Genomic DNA, 16,832 nt, shown 5'->3' on the forward strand with positions numbered 1-16,832 from the left:
CCAGACCATTATAGGGCACATTGAGGGCTCTGGGATGCCAGTCCATTATAGAGCATATAAAATATATTCAAATTTGAGATATTCAAACTTGATAACGCTTCACTTTCCTGGCCCATACAGTATTTTGAGAAATTCCTCCCTAATTTTAAGGCTCAACAATATATAGTTGACTTCGTTCTATGAAACAAGTTTGGGAAAATTTATATTTCAGAACATCCCCATCTGAATGCTTGTAATTTGAGATGTTTTCCATCCATGTGGACATGTCCCAAGAGCAAAGCATACAGAACATGGATTTTCTCAATATATGTGCTACAAGAAGCATATCTTCATTCTCCACATTTGTGTCATGCTCTTCCTGCAGTCTTTTGCTGTTCATCCCCTAGAACAACTCATGACAATTTGGCACGGTGCAGTGGCGATACTCAAATTAACAAGATATGCCTGTATTAATTTGCTTAATCAATCCCAGTGAAACCAATACCTGCTGGAATTGGAAACTCTCATCCCAAGAAATTGTTATGACACACGTTAATTTGCACATGTCTATGCAAATATGGTGTGCAGTTGTGCTGCTTCAAAATTTTAATACACAAACTTGTCAATTAATATTTTATTTTCAGCAGAGTGAGAGGCTTGCTGATGCAGAAGCAGCCCGAGTGAAAAGCCAAACACAGGGTCAAGACAGAAGAATGTCTGGAGGAAACCACATCATGTCCAATTAAAACATACCATGCTCAAAAACAGTAGATTATATTTACATTATGCTGTGAGAAAAGGATACTTTTTGGTACTTTTCATTGGCAGAAACCAAAGCAGAAGAAGTGAATCATGGGTAATATAGTCTTCAAATGCGAACTGTGACTCAAACTGCTCTTCATTACATGTAACTAGATGTCATGACCCGCTCTTCCAATCATCCTGTGTGCCACGCCCACCTCGTTAACCCAATGTGAATTCCCCATGTTCACCAGCTGTTTCCTGTTACTGTCATTGGTGCAATGTATTTAGTCTGCGTTAGGTATGTCTTCCTGAATCCGGTCATTGAAGTCTATGTGTCGTTCATTTTACCCCAGTCCTGTTCCCTGTGCCTGCTTCCCTGCTCTGCACTGCATCAGTCGTTACCCTAGATCACTAATTACCAAACAAAAATGACAGTCCACATTTTTGTTGTAGTCCAACCCCTTGGATGCTGGTATCAAGTAATCAATGGATTTAAATTTAGTGGACTGATTGGGGTCAGCAGGTGCTGAGATTCCCTGAGTGAGATCTGAATCTACAGGCACTATGTGGTGAGTATTACAGAGGGTTACACAGATAATCACCCCAATGATATTCCTGACAGTGACCTGACGATGTGGGGGTTGCCTCCAGGAGAGTAGCAGGGATGGGAAAACAATGCACATCCAGTTCAAAGGTCAAACGTGTGGTTGCTGGTGTTACCAAGAATCGCATGTCCCTTGTAAATAAGGTGGTGTGCAGGAACAGGGGTCTACCAGGAGGGGGTAGGTCTCCATGCCGCAGACTAATGTATAGATCAACGTATAGAGATGTCTTGAATTCTCAGATCTGCTTCATTGTTCTTTATCTTGCCTTCTTCTACAGGGAAAAAGTTCCACTTGCATTATCACTCTACTGTAGAACAATAGCAGCTGGGGGTCTTTCAAACAGGTGAGGCTGGCTAGTGCCGCCCCCCACCCCCGACCTAGTTTGAAAAAAAAAAACAAACATCAATAACCTACTACTGAACAAACCTAATTAATGAAACAAGAAGCAAACTCAAAAATGTTATATTTATGTTTTTATTTACGGTGGGATGTGTACAAATGAAAATTGAAAAAATTAAACAACTTCACTTGCTGAAAATTCACATGGGACTGAACTTGAAATGCTCTGATGCCAAAGAATAATTTCAAAATGCTGTCAATCAAAAAGAGGTGCGGCCACTTTGACAGTTCCTCCAATCATCATGCAGCAGCCCAGCCTCCTGCCCCGCCCACTGCCCCATTTACTCCCAGAGACGCTGCGCTTCCCTGGAAATGACGCTTTGAAGCATTTGTCCAATAAACATTCGAAGTGCCATTGAAGTCCAATGAAGCTGCACTTTAGTGGGTTTTATTGGATCGAGCTGCCATGGGAATGTAATGTATGAGAAAGAAAATCAGGTTAGACAACCTGCGAGAAATTATTGCCGATTTGGAACAAACTAGCCATGAAGTCGAACACGTTCTAACATGGTCTTTGTAATAGCAATGTAAATTCAACAGTACTTATTTTCATGACATTCTAGACATCATAGTCTAGAATAGTCTGGTATCTGTCCTAAGTCTTAGAGCAGTCAGCAGTCCTCTAGAAGGACCGAGATTGGGAGACGTCTTATTTATCTGCGAGAGGAATAAGCGAGTGATTGAAAATCTGGCAAATGAGAACAATCTTCTCACTTTCATAATACTTATGATACCCTTTTTGTTTTTTTTAATTACTCATAAACCAGAACATTCTTAAGAAATCTCAGCGCCATTAGAAGGGAGTATTCCCCTCTGATTCTACTCTGATGACCCCATGCTCCCATCCCCCCACCCCCCAAGAAGGGGGTGGGCCTTAAATAGTAAGTGACGCTGGGTATGAGAGGTTAGACAGATATTTGAGAGCAGCAGCAAGAGCCTCTAACCTTGGGAGCAGAGATGCCATACACTGCACTCCAAACGTCTTTGAACCGTATCAGGACCCTATATCTACAGCAGAAATGAGAGGCCAGGTGACACACGATAAGGCAGCATACCTCAAAGAACAACAAAGAGAGGGCAGAAGGAGGACTGGCAGACACCTGAATCATTGTGGGCCTGACTTACTTCTGCTGGCTGCTGAAGATCTAATTTGCTTCACAGGGCCAAACACCAGTTTGTCTGGCTATTTTGTTGAATTGCATCTAATTTAAAACCAAACATTGAGTTAGCTCAGCGAAACTCATAAGGGCAGAGAAAAAAGAAAAAAAAATAAATAACATGCTTTTATGTTTATATAATCTTCTGCAGATAATTGATCATTTGGTATTTTTTTTTAAAACAAAATGAAGCAGCACTGAATGTAATTCAGATATGCAAACTGCTCACATATCTAAGCCCAGCCAGAAATATGAACGATATGATCAGCAACTGCGATGATGAAGCGGTGAAGTGTAATCTCTACAAAAGCTCATCTGTTGGAGAGGTTCTGCTAAAAAAGTGAAAATGCTTCAGAAGTTCTATGATCAAGGCAGCATAAGTGAATATAATCGACCTTACAGCATGGAGGAATGAATGATAGTGCCAGTCTGGGCCTAATGGCAAACAGGACCATGTGACACCGCGATGGGGGGGAGGAGCTGGTGTTTTATTTGTAGGTGGGAGTGAAGACAAAAGCAGCAGGCAGGAACTGAAACGAGAGCTTGGGGAGGGGGGGGACCGACACACTCTCATACTCCGTGTCACTTACTACCAGCACTGGGAATCTGTTTGGGTGGGGAAATATTAACAGTGGAGAATGGAGAGACGGTAGTACTGTATGCAGCTGGTCACCTGACCCCACCCTGCATGCCCCCCCCACCACCACCACCACCATTCTAGTAAACATGAAGGAGATTGAAAATGATGGAGAGAATCAACTGAACTACATGAGAGGCTTCAGTCCAGGCACTGTGTGTAACATGGCAAATCCAGCATTCCTGATCAGCAGAAAAAGAAAAGAGCTAGCAAAATGGCTGCAATCTTTCTCCTTCTGCTGCCAAACAAAGACCATTACCGTTAATGAAAAATCACATTCCTGGCTGAAATGTAATCTAATTGGTAGGTTAAAGTAAAAAAAAATTAAGTATTTTGGGCAGTTTTCAGCCCTTTAATGTTTAAACACGGTCGGAGCAGGTTTTAGTAAGACAGTCAGAAATTCAAAAAATCACCTTTTTGTAAGTTGTGCTTTTTTTTTAGATGCCACTGCATCACACTCTGAGAAAGTGATTGAGATCCAAGATGAAAGAGGCCAGATAACAAGATGCCTCGAATTCTCAGATCTCCTTCGCCGGTCTTCATCTTGCCTTCATCTACAGGCATAAGGTTCCACCTGTATTATCACTCTGGAAGGATAGAGAGATTAAGGGAAAGCTTGGATTTTCCAGGAGGAGTGACTGGAAATACCTCTCGGTCTCAACCCGGCAGCGCTGACAACCACAAGCATCTACCGTACTGTAAATTAACAGCAGCTCTTTCTTCAGATGGGAAGGTGAATGCTTTGATGAGGAGTCTGTCAACTTATAACATCTATACCAGATAAAATTCACACAATCTGCCTGGGCATTTTAGAGGAAAGGTCTGCGAGGTAAAATTTTTTTTAAATCTCACTCCTGCCTGCACCCTTAAGATTCGGTCCTGCTCTTGCCCGCGTGCACAGTAGCTTGTCATGTTTTGTCCCCCCCCCACCTGCATCTCTTAGGCCTCATTTCACTCCCACCCACAAAGGAAGAATATGTTTTGCTTTAACAATGCTTCTTTTCAGGTTAAGAATAAAGACAAACCTGTAGCCCCAACAAACAGGCTACGTTCAGTGTAAAAATGGACTATGTTTTTCATATAATAATAATAGTACAATGTTTGCAATAACAGTCGTAGATATGTGTGAAAAAAATCCACACATTTTTGTGCTCAGTGTATCATAGCATTTTGCTGCATTTGTCACAACAGGGAAAAGGCAAATGGTTCCCATAGTGGTCACTTCCAATAGAAAAGTTTACTAATTTCATCTTCAGGCGTTAAACATTTTCGTTCTGGCTCTGTCACCATTAGCAAGGCATTTACAAAAGTTGACGAGAGACTCAAAATGCTAACACCCTGCTAGAGGTTTCAGGACAGGCTGGCTGTATAAAAAACCCAAGTTAGGCTTAGTAGCCTATTTTGCTTTTATTTGGTTACATTTTTAATGTAGCTTTCTGTTCACTTATGAACATGAACAACAGCTTGGTAAAATAACAAAAAAACATATTTGAGCACCTTAATTCTTTTTGTGGGATCTATTAAAAAAAATTAAGAATTAACATATCAGTTAATTCCAACCTGCTCCCACATTCAAAAATTAAAATTTGCATTCTGTTGAAGTGGGTTCTTTGGGAGTCCCGCAGGAATCCAGACCTCAATAGCAGGAGACATTGGAGACATTCAACACATTGTGCAGCACAAACAGAATCTCGAATGGCATTGTTATGTGGAATTACCTTATGAGCTCTGCAACTTAAAAGTCAATTGGAGATTCAATTTCTCAGTTTTGTCCTGGTCATTCTAGTTGCCTTCAGCTTGACAAGTTAATCTGCTCAGTTTCTTCATCCACAAACCATGGAGCAAAAAGTCAATATGGTAGCTCACGAAACCACAGGTCAGCCGCATCGACTCGATTCAACGCCAAATGTGAGGCGCACTCTGAAACGCCCCGTGTTACGTGTGTGTGTGTAAGTAATACATGGACACATGAGTTGCTTTAAAGGAGACATTTGAGAGGTGTGTGAGACATCCCTTCCCACAATTCTGAGGAATGCCTGGGATTTTGGAAGCTGTCTGAGGGGGGCTTGTCACAGAAGCTCCTTGACATTAACAGATCTGAGAGGATTGCGATCCTCCCCCCTCCTTAGCTAAGCGGGCTATAACCTGTGTGCTAGTCCTGCATCCCCATTTCAACGTGTGTGAGGAAATCAGGCTTACTTGTAACCAATAGGGTTTCCAAACATTTTCAAACTGACTTCTAACCAACAGGACTTCCAGACATTTTCAAACTGACTTCTAACCAATAGAATTTCCATACATCATCAGACTGACTTCTAACCAATAGGATTTGCAGGCAGAAATTCTAATTCAGCTTCTAAGCCCTTTGTGGCAGTGCTGTTGCTATGTACTGTAAGAACACAGGGACAGTCACATGCTGAGGCAGTAACCCAAACCATAGCAAGCTTGTGCTTTTGAACAAGACCTCTAGGATTGCTACTGTATCTCCAAAACTAAGTATATCTATCAACAAGAGAGTTTTCAGGAAATGAGGCTTTCAGTGAACCCCAGTTGGCAAGAGGGCAAGCAATACAGAGATCACTCAAAAGTTCATATTTCAGACAACATTTTATTTAAATAAGAGACATGTGCTTCAGTTAAGAACTGTTCAAGGTAAGCAAATAAATCAATAAAATCTACAATTAGCTATCAATAAAAAACACAATGTTACATGTTACAGAATATATATACTGTATGGCTTCAAAGAGGAAGAACCAATTCGTGTCTAAAATCTCAGCTATAAACGTGATTTCTGGAGGGCTTTGAGACGCCGGTTACATGTTCAGCAACTTTGATATCCAAACCTCACGAGATCCATACCTAAAAGGGTAGGATTTCTCTCTTATCTACTAGTCTGTTCCCCAAATGGGAGGATGGGATTCTAGGATTGTTTTCGCATCCCTGGCAAACTGAAGCGAGCCTGCACACTGAAAGGTTCCAGAATGCACACCTTTCACAGGCTAAAAGGAAAGCGGGCTGAAGGATCTTCACTGAGCCCATGCAGGTTTGCCAAAAAGTTTCACCCTTAAGAAAAATCTGTTCTTAGTCTAATGTATTAATGTTTTTCTTTTAATTATCTGAACCCACTTTTGGGAGCAGTTCGGTGGTGCAGTGGTTATCATTGCTGCCTTACACCGCCATGAAGTTTGCATGTTCTCCCCATGTCGTTGTGGGTTTCCTCCAATTTCCCCCCACAGTCCAAAGGCATGCTGAGGCTGATTTGAGTTACCATATGGCCTGTAGATATGCATGTGTGAATCAGTGGTGTGTGATTGTGTCCTGCGATGGGTTGGTGCACCATCCTGAGTTATTCCCTGCCTTGTGTCTATAGCTTCCAGGATAGACTCTGGACTCCCCCACGATTTTGAATAGAACAAGCAGGTACAAAAGGTGGATGGATAGATTGAACATACTAATACCTAACGTAAATCACCTGATCTGAAACTAACTTAATTTTTCTGGAGAGTTACTCATTTTTGTGTTCCTAGAATTTCTCTCAGCATAATTGTCTTTGAGTTTTCATATTTAGTTTTGCTTTAACAGCTTGTTGTTAAACACTGTGCTTGGGTCTTATTTCCTATTCTTATTTTATCTTTACTAGTTTTTAAGAGTTAGGTCAGCATCCTAAAATAGATTTTATTTTATTGCCTGTCATTTGCAATTGGATCAGTGTTTAGCAAAGATGTTTACAATTTTATTTGGGCTCCACGGCTTATAATATTGTTTTATTAAATCAGGCTGATCAGTCATATTGCTTTCCTTATGATATTGGGAGAAGAAATTCATTTTGAAGTTATTAAATTTATGTTTTAGTTAGTCTTTACGCTGTATCTAGAGTATTAGGAAAATTAAAAATGGTATGCTGCATTGAGAATAAAGTTCCTGTATTTTTCACAAAGCCCGAAACATTTACAAAATTATTGCAGTTTTATTTTTCATCATATTTCTAATTAGAGCGACTCAGCGGGGATGCGCTCTTGCCTCACACGTCTATATGATGCGTGATAGAGTCCTGCCTCTGCTCTCTGTGCATGTGGACTTTGCACATTCTCACCTTATGCCCTGGTTAGAAGATGGATGAATGGATTTTGAAATTGAGTGTTAAACAATAAAAAACAAAACACCCAACAAAACGTTCATACTTCCACCAAGCAGAACGTTCACAATGCATTGACCTTAATAACAACTCATTTACATTTACATTTACTGCATTTGACAGACGCCCTTAGCCAGAGAAACTTACATAAGTGCTTAGAAGTTTCACCAGTGAATACATTCTGATACTGCTTCAACAGAACCTGGCTAAGAATACTATCACTCTAAAAACCCTGCTGGAAAGTATTATAATTTTAAAGAGTATAATCCTAGAAATGCTAATTCAAGTACTTACAAAAGAGGCAGGTTTTTAGTCGTCGTTTGAAGGTAACCAATGACTCAGCTGGTCAGATGTCTAGGGGAAGTTCATTCCACGACATGGGTGCCAAAACAGAGAAGAGTCTAGATGCATATCTTCCTTGTGCCTTGAGAAATGGTGGGAGCAATCGAGCGGTGTGGTGCGAGGTGAGATAAGTTCTTTTAGATAGGAGGGTGCTGTTCCATTTTTAGCTTTCTAGGCAAACATCAGTGTTTTGAATCTGATGCAGGCAAGTAATGAAACAATGGTGTGGTGCAGGAGAACTTCAGAAGGTTGAAAACGAGTCAGGCAACCTCATTATGGATCAGTTGCAGAGGACGAATGGAGCTCAGAGGCGGACCAACAAGAGGTGAGTTGCAGTAGTCTAGTCTCGAGATGACAAGAGGTTGAACAAGTATCTGAGCGACCTGTGTGAAAAGAAATGGACAAACCTTTCTGATTTTGAAGAGGAGAAATCAACATGAGTGGGAAAGATTAGCAATGTGAGAGGAAAAGGACCCGTGATTGTCCGTGGTTACACTAAGGTGGTGATCGAAGGGTAAATCATAGAGCTGTCCAGGGAGGTCGCAAGGTCCTGGTGTGGGGATGGACCAGCTGGTGTGAATAGCAGTTCAGCTTTGCTGGGGTTGAGATTCAGCTGATGAAGTTTCATCCATGATGAGATGTCTGCCAGACATGCAGAGATCCGAGTGGAGACTTCGGTGTCTGAGGGAGGAAAGGAAAGGATAAGTTGGGTGTCGCCTGCATTGCAGTGATAAGAGAACCCATGTGGGGATATGACCTCGCCAAGAGATCTAGTATAAAGGGAGAACAGAGGAGGACTAAGAACTGACCCCTGAGGGATGCCAGTGGAGAGTCTGCATGGAGTAGATGTGGATCCCTTCCATGTAATTTGATATGACCGGCCTTCTAGGTAGGAGACAAACCATTGCCATGCTGAGCCACGGATTCCAAGACTCATAAGGATGGACAAGAGAGTCTTGTGGTTGACCGTGTCAAATGTTGCTAAAAGGTCAAGGAGGATGAGAACAGATGACAGTTTTGCTGCTCTGGCAGCATGTGGCTTTTCGGTGACTAACAAGAGGACAGTCTCTATGGAATGAGCTGCTTTGAAACCAAATTGATTAGGATCATGAAGGTTGTTCTGAGAGAGATAGAGAGATGGCTTATTGCAAACTGCATGGTCTTGGATTGCTTACAGTACACTTCCTCTCAGCTTAATTCTCTTCAATTGATATGTAATGCATCCAATAGCCAAGGAGTAGGGCGAGTTGTCTTCCTGGGTTTGGAAGATTGTGGGCAGAAGAAATCCACGAATGAAGAAAGTGAGGAAAGATAAGTGTTGGTTGCTGACTCCAGTTGTAGGGAGGAAAAGGAGTTAGGGTCCGGAACGTATGATACTGTACAGGTCAGGAAGCAACAGATGAAGGGGAGACAGAGTGGAGGTTTTGTCGGGTGGGGGGAGAGATATTCAAATCTGGGTGATTGGGCGACTGATACAAAGTGATGATCAGTGACATTAATGTCAGAAGCTGGAGATGGGCGACTCCTCCTTTGCGTGCGGGAGATCAGCGGTTGGATGTTGGAGAGAAGGAATTGATAAGATGGAGAAGGCAGTAGGAATAAAGCTTATCGAGGGGGAGGTTGAAGTTTCCAAGGAGAGTGGGAGTGGTGATGTTAGTAGGTAAGAGACTAAGGAGTATATCCTCTTCTTCAAGAAAGTCACCTAGAGGACCAGGAAGGTGGTACATGGCAATGATGAGAAGGTTGATTGGAGAAGAAACTGCAACTGCGTGGAATTCAAAGGATGAGACAATAAGATGGGACAGAGAGAGGGGTGTGTACTCCCAATTCCGAGACAGCAGCAGACCTGTACCACCACCCCTCCCAGGTTCTCGTGGAGTGTGAGAGACAGCATAAGCAAAGGAAAGCGCTGCCGGTTTAGCCAAGCTCTGTGGGGAGATCCAGGTCTTAGAGCCAGAAAGTCAAGAGAGTGATGGGAAGCAAGGACGGAGATGAAGTCAGCCTTCTTTACAGCAGACTGACAGATCCAGAGCCCACCTACCACCCGATTCCAAGACTGGGACAACAGGGGAGGGTAGACAAGCTTGCTGGTGGTACAACCTCTGGGTCGTGGATGTGATCTTCTGTGTCAAAGGCTACGTTCATACTGCCATGCTGAAGTGACTCAAATCAGATTTTTTTGCCTTAATGTGAGACAGATCTGATCTTTTCAGGGCTGTGTGGACACGCAAATCTGATCTTTTCAAATCGGATTTGTGTCACTTTCATATGTATGAAAGTATGGCTTTGGTGAGCAGTGTGACTGCGGCGAGGGGGCATGGCTATGGTTGTGAGAAGTGTGGCTGCGGTGAGTTGGTGTGGCTTCAATGAGAGGTATGGCTGTGGTGAGGAGCGTGGCTGTGGTGAAGGGGGTGTGGCTTCAATGAGAGGTATGGCTGTGGTGAGGAGCGTGGCTGTGGTGAAGGGGGTGTGGCTTCAATGAGAGGTATGGCTGTGGTGAGGAGCGTGGCTGTGGTGAAGGGGGTGTGGCTTCAATGAGAGGTATGGCTGTGGTGAGAAGCGTGGCTGTGGTGAAGGGGGTGTGGCTTCAATGAGAGGTATGGCTGTGGTGAGAAGCGTGGCTGTGGTGAAGGAGGTGTGGCTTTAATGAGAGGTATGGCTGTGGTGAGGAGCGTGGCTGTGGTGAAGGAGGTGTGGCTTTAATGAGAGGTATGGCTGTGGTGAGGAGCATGGCTGTGGTGAAGGGGGTGTGGCTTCAATGAGAGGTATGGCTGTGGTGAGAAGCGTGGCTGTGGTGAAGGGGGTGTGGCTTCAATGAGAGGTATGGTTGTGGTGAGAAGCGTGGCGGCGGTGAAGGGGGTGTGGCTGCAGTGAGGGAGGTGTGTCTGTGCAGAGGGCTCAGACTCAATCCTTACAATTAAACAGACAATGTCAAACTAACCACTGGCCTTTGGGCTTAGCAATTACCAACATTGGTTTGGGTCATATATAAACAAAATGTTCAATCACTGGTGAGACAAAACACTTCAATAATGGGTGCATTTTCAGCTCATGTCTTTACGTACAATTGTGTAAGTCATGTGTGTGATAACCGTGGTATAATCAGGTTAATGGAAGCCATGCATTATATGTTTTCTAACTCACTCCGCGGCATATTGAGTGGTTCTTTGCCTTCTCAGCTGTCATTATACAAAATTTAAATGATTGGTTTGTCACACATAAACCCTTACTTATACCACGGGACTGTTCTATTCTCAAATATGATTGGTCAGATGGATGTTGATCAATTTTCTACAATTGCACCAGTAATGTCAGCCAGGCAAATCACATTAATAAATCAGTACATGATTATAATCTTGAATTCCAACTAACAATACTTAATTCAGACGTGGCACACAATTTAAAAATAACACACTGCGTACGCTGTTCCATAGCTTTGCCTCCACAGCTGTGTATTTACAAATGTTTAATGCATAGCTTGTAATGCATTAACCTTTACCCGAGATATCCTACATATATTCTTTTAAAATCTATTTTGATCTAGCCATCTAGGAGAGGAAGATAAGAAAAGGTTGGACCGAATCTAAACATCATGGAATTTTCCCCCTTACAGCCCGAGGGGCTACAAGCAGCTTTGTCCCAGTTCATGTGAAACAATTTCCATATGTAGCATCAAAATAAGTAAGTAATTAAAATGCATATCTGGGATTATCCCAATGAACAAAATCCCAGCTCTATGAATTCAGAAACCAATGACCAGGGTCCGGGAAAATTGAAAGTATTCAAACTACAAAAACATTTTTGATTGACTATCCATAATAAAATGAAAAGCCTATGGAATTTTATATGACATTTAATTACTGAACTAAAGGCTGGAATTGATCTTGAAGCAAAGCTTCATCTCCTGTGTTGTGCTTCACAGCCAATACATGGACTCTGGTGAGAGTCCAGCTCCGTGTATCGGCTCACAGGCAGTTTAGACAGATCAGACTTGTTTACTAACAACCACACTGTATTAATACAGTTGTTAATGGGCAGTTGGCCATTGAACAGAAGCTGCATACTGACCATCGGATCTACTTTCGACCTTGAGGATCAGGATCTTTTCCTCACAGTATAAAGGACAGTGACCCCTCCTTTTCCTCTCCAAAGATGATAAATCCACATAGCACCCTTGTGAGTGATGACCAACGTCATCATCGCTGGCTAGTAAAGAAATTCCCTGTACATCTCCATCTTTTCCTCGGCCCCCTCTCCATGCTGGAACTTTCCATGACTGGTTGTGCCTTCGGCATTATTTAAAGGACAAAAAAGGTAATTCATGCCGTCCACTGGGTCTGCTCTCCTTGCCTGCAGTACAACCTTCTGCACGTTGTTCTGCTAGAAAGACTCTGCAGCTCTGCATATCTGCATGAGCACCCCTGCGACATGTCCCAGGAATGCTGATGAGCTTCTCTCCTCACCCCTCCCTGCTTTTTCATCTTTACATTCATGACTTAGTTCAGGCCCAAAACCTCACTGGGTGGCACAGATGTACATCTGGCCTGTCACAGAACCATCTTTCTGGGAAAATGTACTACAGTGCACTGTAGTGTATATCCCCGTCCTACACATAAAAAGGCTTTTTTTTCCCCACTCATTCTGGAATTAGATTTTCTAGATTTATTATTATGTGACAGTGGGATGCAATATTTTTAAAATGCCTGCATTTTTAGTATTAAAGTGTTTAATTTAGACTTGAAAAATAAAAAAAATAGATTAATAAAACAACAGTGTGCAGGTGTGGTGTGTATATACATATATATATATATATATATATATATATATATATATATATATATATATATATATATATATATATATATATATATATACGTGTGTGTGTGTTTGTGCGCGTGTGTACAAAACCTGTACATGGATTTTAGATAAAATTTAGATATGAAATTCCATGTACAGATGTTGTGTAATTTTTATAAGTTTATACAGTATATGCGTGTATGTGTGTCACTATGAATGTTTATATAATTGTATAATTATGAACCAGATACAAAAGCTTCATAATTCAAGAGTAAGGTGTATACTTTTTACAACTCATTTAGATAACTGATTAAAAAGTTATGGCTTCCAATACGTGTTTATCTAATATGTAGTGCCACTCTGGGCTGCATGCTGATCTGATATTTCCAGATTGATTAGGGGATCAGGAAGATGTTGTCTTTGTTTCAAAACTTTGTTTCAACAATCATTCATTTTCAAAGCATCAAAGCATGTTGAGAAGATCAGAACATGCTGAATTTCAAGTTTTGGAGAACATTCCACCAAATCGTGTTCCAACTAAAATCAAATGATTTCCATTTAATTATCAATGACAAATATTGTGTCTTCTGCATTTAAAGTTAAAATTCCGGGATGTGTAAATACATTGCTTTACTTATTTTGTAGCCTTACAGTCTAGACTAAGCATATGAACACAGACTGCCTGTTGGGATTATCCTGAAAACAAAGTTTTTCACAATGCATTATGCATGGAGGAGATACATAATGCATAGCTGCCTCCTTTGTATTCCGAGGATTTATAATTCTTCAGATGCTTTTGTTATGGGGGACAACTGAATGCCCGACAGCATGGTTCCAGCCTGACATTTTAGCTGTGGTCGATCTACATACCCTAACCTAACAGTAAACAAAGGGCGGGGCTTGCTGTCTCTGCCCGGCTGAGGTGGATCTACATACCCTAACCTAACAGTAAACAAAGGGAGGGGCTTGTTGGCTCTGCCAGGCTGATGTGGATCTACATACCCTAACCTAACAGTAAACAAAGGGAGGGGCTTGTTGGCTCTGCCCGGCTGATGTGGATCTACATACCCTAACCTAACAGTAAACAAAGGGAGGGGCTTGTTGGCTCTGCCAGGCTGATGTGGATCTACATACCCTAACCTAACAGTAAACAAAGGGAGGGGCTTGTTGGCTCTGCCCGGCTGATGTGGATCTACATACCCTAACCTAACAGTAAACAAAGGGAGGGGCTTGCTGTCTCTGCCCGGCTGAGGTGGATCTACATACCCTAACCTAACAGGAAACAAAGGGAGGGGCTTGTTGGCTCTGCCCGGCTGAGGTGGATCTACATACCCTAACCTAACAGTAAACAAAGAGAGGGGCTTGTTTGCTCTGCCCGGCTAAGGCGGATCTACATACCCTATCCTAACATTAAACAAAGGGAGGAGCTTGTTGACTCTGCCCGGCTGATGTAGATCTACATACCCTAACCTAACAGTAAACAAAGGGAGGGGCCTGCTGTCTCTGCCCGGATGGCTAGTTTAGTCACATGATTAGTTGGTAACACCATCACCTCCTTCCCTCACAACATCTCCCCCACTGTTGTATGGTGGTTTCTGCCCAAACCCAGATAAATTGCACCCTGAGTGAATTTTTCAATGGATGATGGGTAGATGGATATTATTTTTTTTTCAAAAAACACATTATGTTTAATTTTCTGGCTTGCTTTTGCCAGTGATCAAAAGTTAATTACTTATATTGTAATTGCATGCGGCTTTCCTACAATATCAATAGCAGAACTTTGTATCCCAGGGGTGTATTTGTGATGAAATTATTTTAAACTATTATCCCTTACTGCTAAGGGCATGGTAGCTTAGTACTGTAAGTGCTCCTGTTGCTTTCCACCTCCAGGGTTGTGGGTTTGAATCTAAGATCTGCATGTGTATCTGTATATATACACACATTATATGCAGATATTAATTTAGGGTGCTTTACTTATTGAATAATAAAAACCATACAACTATTTTTACTCATTTTTAAATTCAATATATCCCAAAATTGAGACATTTGACTAATGCTGCATTCACTTCATATCCAATTACTCAAGTAGTACATGATTATTATTATTATTATTACTACTACTATTACTAATAATAATACTAACAATGATAATAATAATGTACTGCTTGAGCAATTGGGTTTGAAATGTGGACCCTTTGCCCTATCGGCATGTGTTCCGCCTCGCTCCTGCCTTCCGCCCCCATTGCTGCGTTTTCTGAATGTGTCATTTCCTTTTTGATGTCTTACGGCTGCTTTTATGTTCCCCTCCAAAGACAGTAGCATGAGCTGAGTGTTTACATACTGCTCCCATCTTTCTTGAGAACAGACACACTCTGTTTATCAAAGTAGAGGGAAAAAACTAAAACATCTGGGCTGGTTCTCTTGCAGGTGTGCTTCTCCCCATTATCAGTCCCAGTCCCTAAGAGGTCTATCTAGAACCATATGGTAAGCCAGCTTCGAGTTCCCACCAATCCTGATATACCTACACACTTTATGGCATAAACGCTCAGGAATATATTTATATTTCAGTATCTAGTTCTAGACATTCTTTGGTTTCTTCTCCATAATTCCAGCATATCAGGAGTGTTTGGGTGAGGGATGACCTTTCTGACTACACTGCTTTAAAACTAACAGTGCTGTATGAATTGCACACTGTGAAACCCCTTGTTCATTCAGACACAGCCTACTAAGTTTCAACACGTCCACCTGACAGTAATAGTGTTTCAGTAGAGTGTGACGACAGCATATTAGAATGCTGGGTTGCTCCATTCCCTTTAAGCTGTAACGGGGTGACATGATTACAAGGATTATGCCCCTAGTGCTTGGGCGACACTCATTCTCCTCTCATCTTAGACCGCATTAGCGCCCATCAACGCCTCACCCTGCTTGTTCCTGGAGTTCAAGACTAAGCCTCAGCTGCCGCATTGGTTCATTAGAAGCAGGCCCTTTGGATTATATCAGCGAATCATCAACAAAAACATCACATCTTCCTTCGTGCCACAGGGCTAATATACTGGAGATAAAACAATGGCCTTTTATGCTAATATTAAACCTAGACACATTTTCAGATATTGAGTTAGGCCAAAATAAAGGAATTTACAGGATAAATTAATTTAATAGGCCAGGGCTGTTCTGGCCATCTGGTATACCAGGCATTTTCCCGGTGGAATGATGGGTGCAGTATGTAGGCCGGCAAAATTTATCATGGGAACCCCCACCCAGGAAAACATATCGCTGGGTAAATGTTACATTTACCATGGGGTCGTGGGGGACCCCAAAGTCCAGGGTCTGTTTTTTAACCCTAGTCCACCCCTGTAACAAGCCACTGAACCACTGGGGGATCTGAACAGACTCAGAGTGCCATGCTCGATTATGATCGACAAGTCAATCTTCAAGACATTTGTGTCCACTGCGAAATCCAACCCCCCATCAGCAAAATGTACCATTTTGACTCGATAATTCTTCTTGTATAAGTGGCTCTCACAGTACCACTGCCATAGACCACTGCCATAGACCACTGCCATAGACCACTGCCATAGACCACCGCCATAGACCACTGCCATAGATCTTATGAGAACTCACTGTTGTTCTAGATTTGATGTGCTCACTTGTTTTCTCAGGTGCTGCTCAAACAATGGTCATAGTTTACATAACGATAAGCCTTGACTGATCTAGTATTTCTCTTCTGCTTTTGTGAAAGTGTGAAACCATTACGGATGTTTCATGAAATTGTATAAAATGGGTCAGGAGATTTATCTGGTCATACTCAAACTGAAAAATCAGTCATTATAATGCTACCTGTAGAAATTCTGCGATTGTGGTACACTTTTCTACTATTTATAAACTTTTAAGGTAGTTCGTTATATGAGTGCTGCGTTTGTGAGGCAAAATCAGATTTAGTCAAACCGAAGCTGTACTCTTAAATTTATAACAGCTTTCACATGATTACCTCAACTGTATGAGTCTGCGTCCATGCCTTTATCAAAATCAGTTGAGAG

This window comes from Brienomyrus brachyistius, chromosome 2 (assembly GCF_023856365.1).
Source record: "Brienomyrus brachyistius isolate T26 chromosome 2, BBRACH_0.4, whole genome shotgun sequence".
NCBI classification, from domain to species: domain Eukaryota; kingdom Metazoa; phylum Chordata; class Actinopteri; order Osteoglossiformes; family Mormyridae; genus Brienomyrus; species Brienomyrus brachyistius.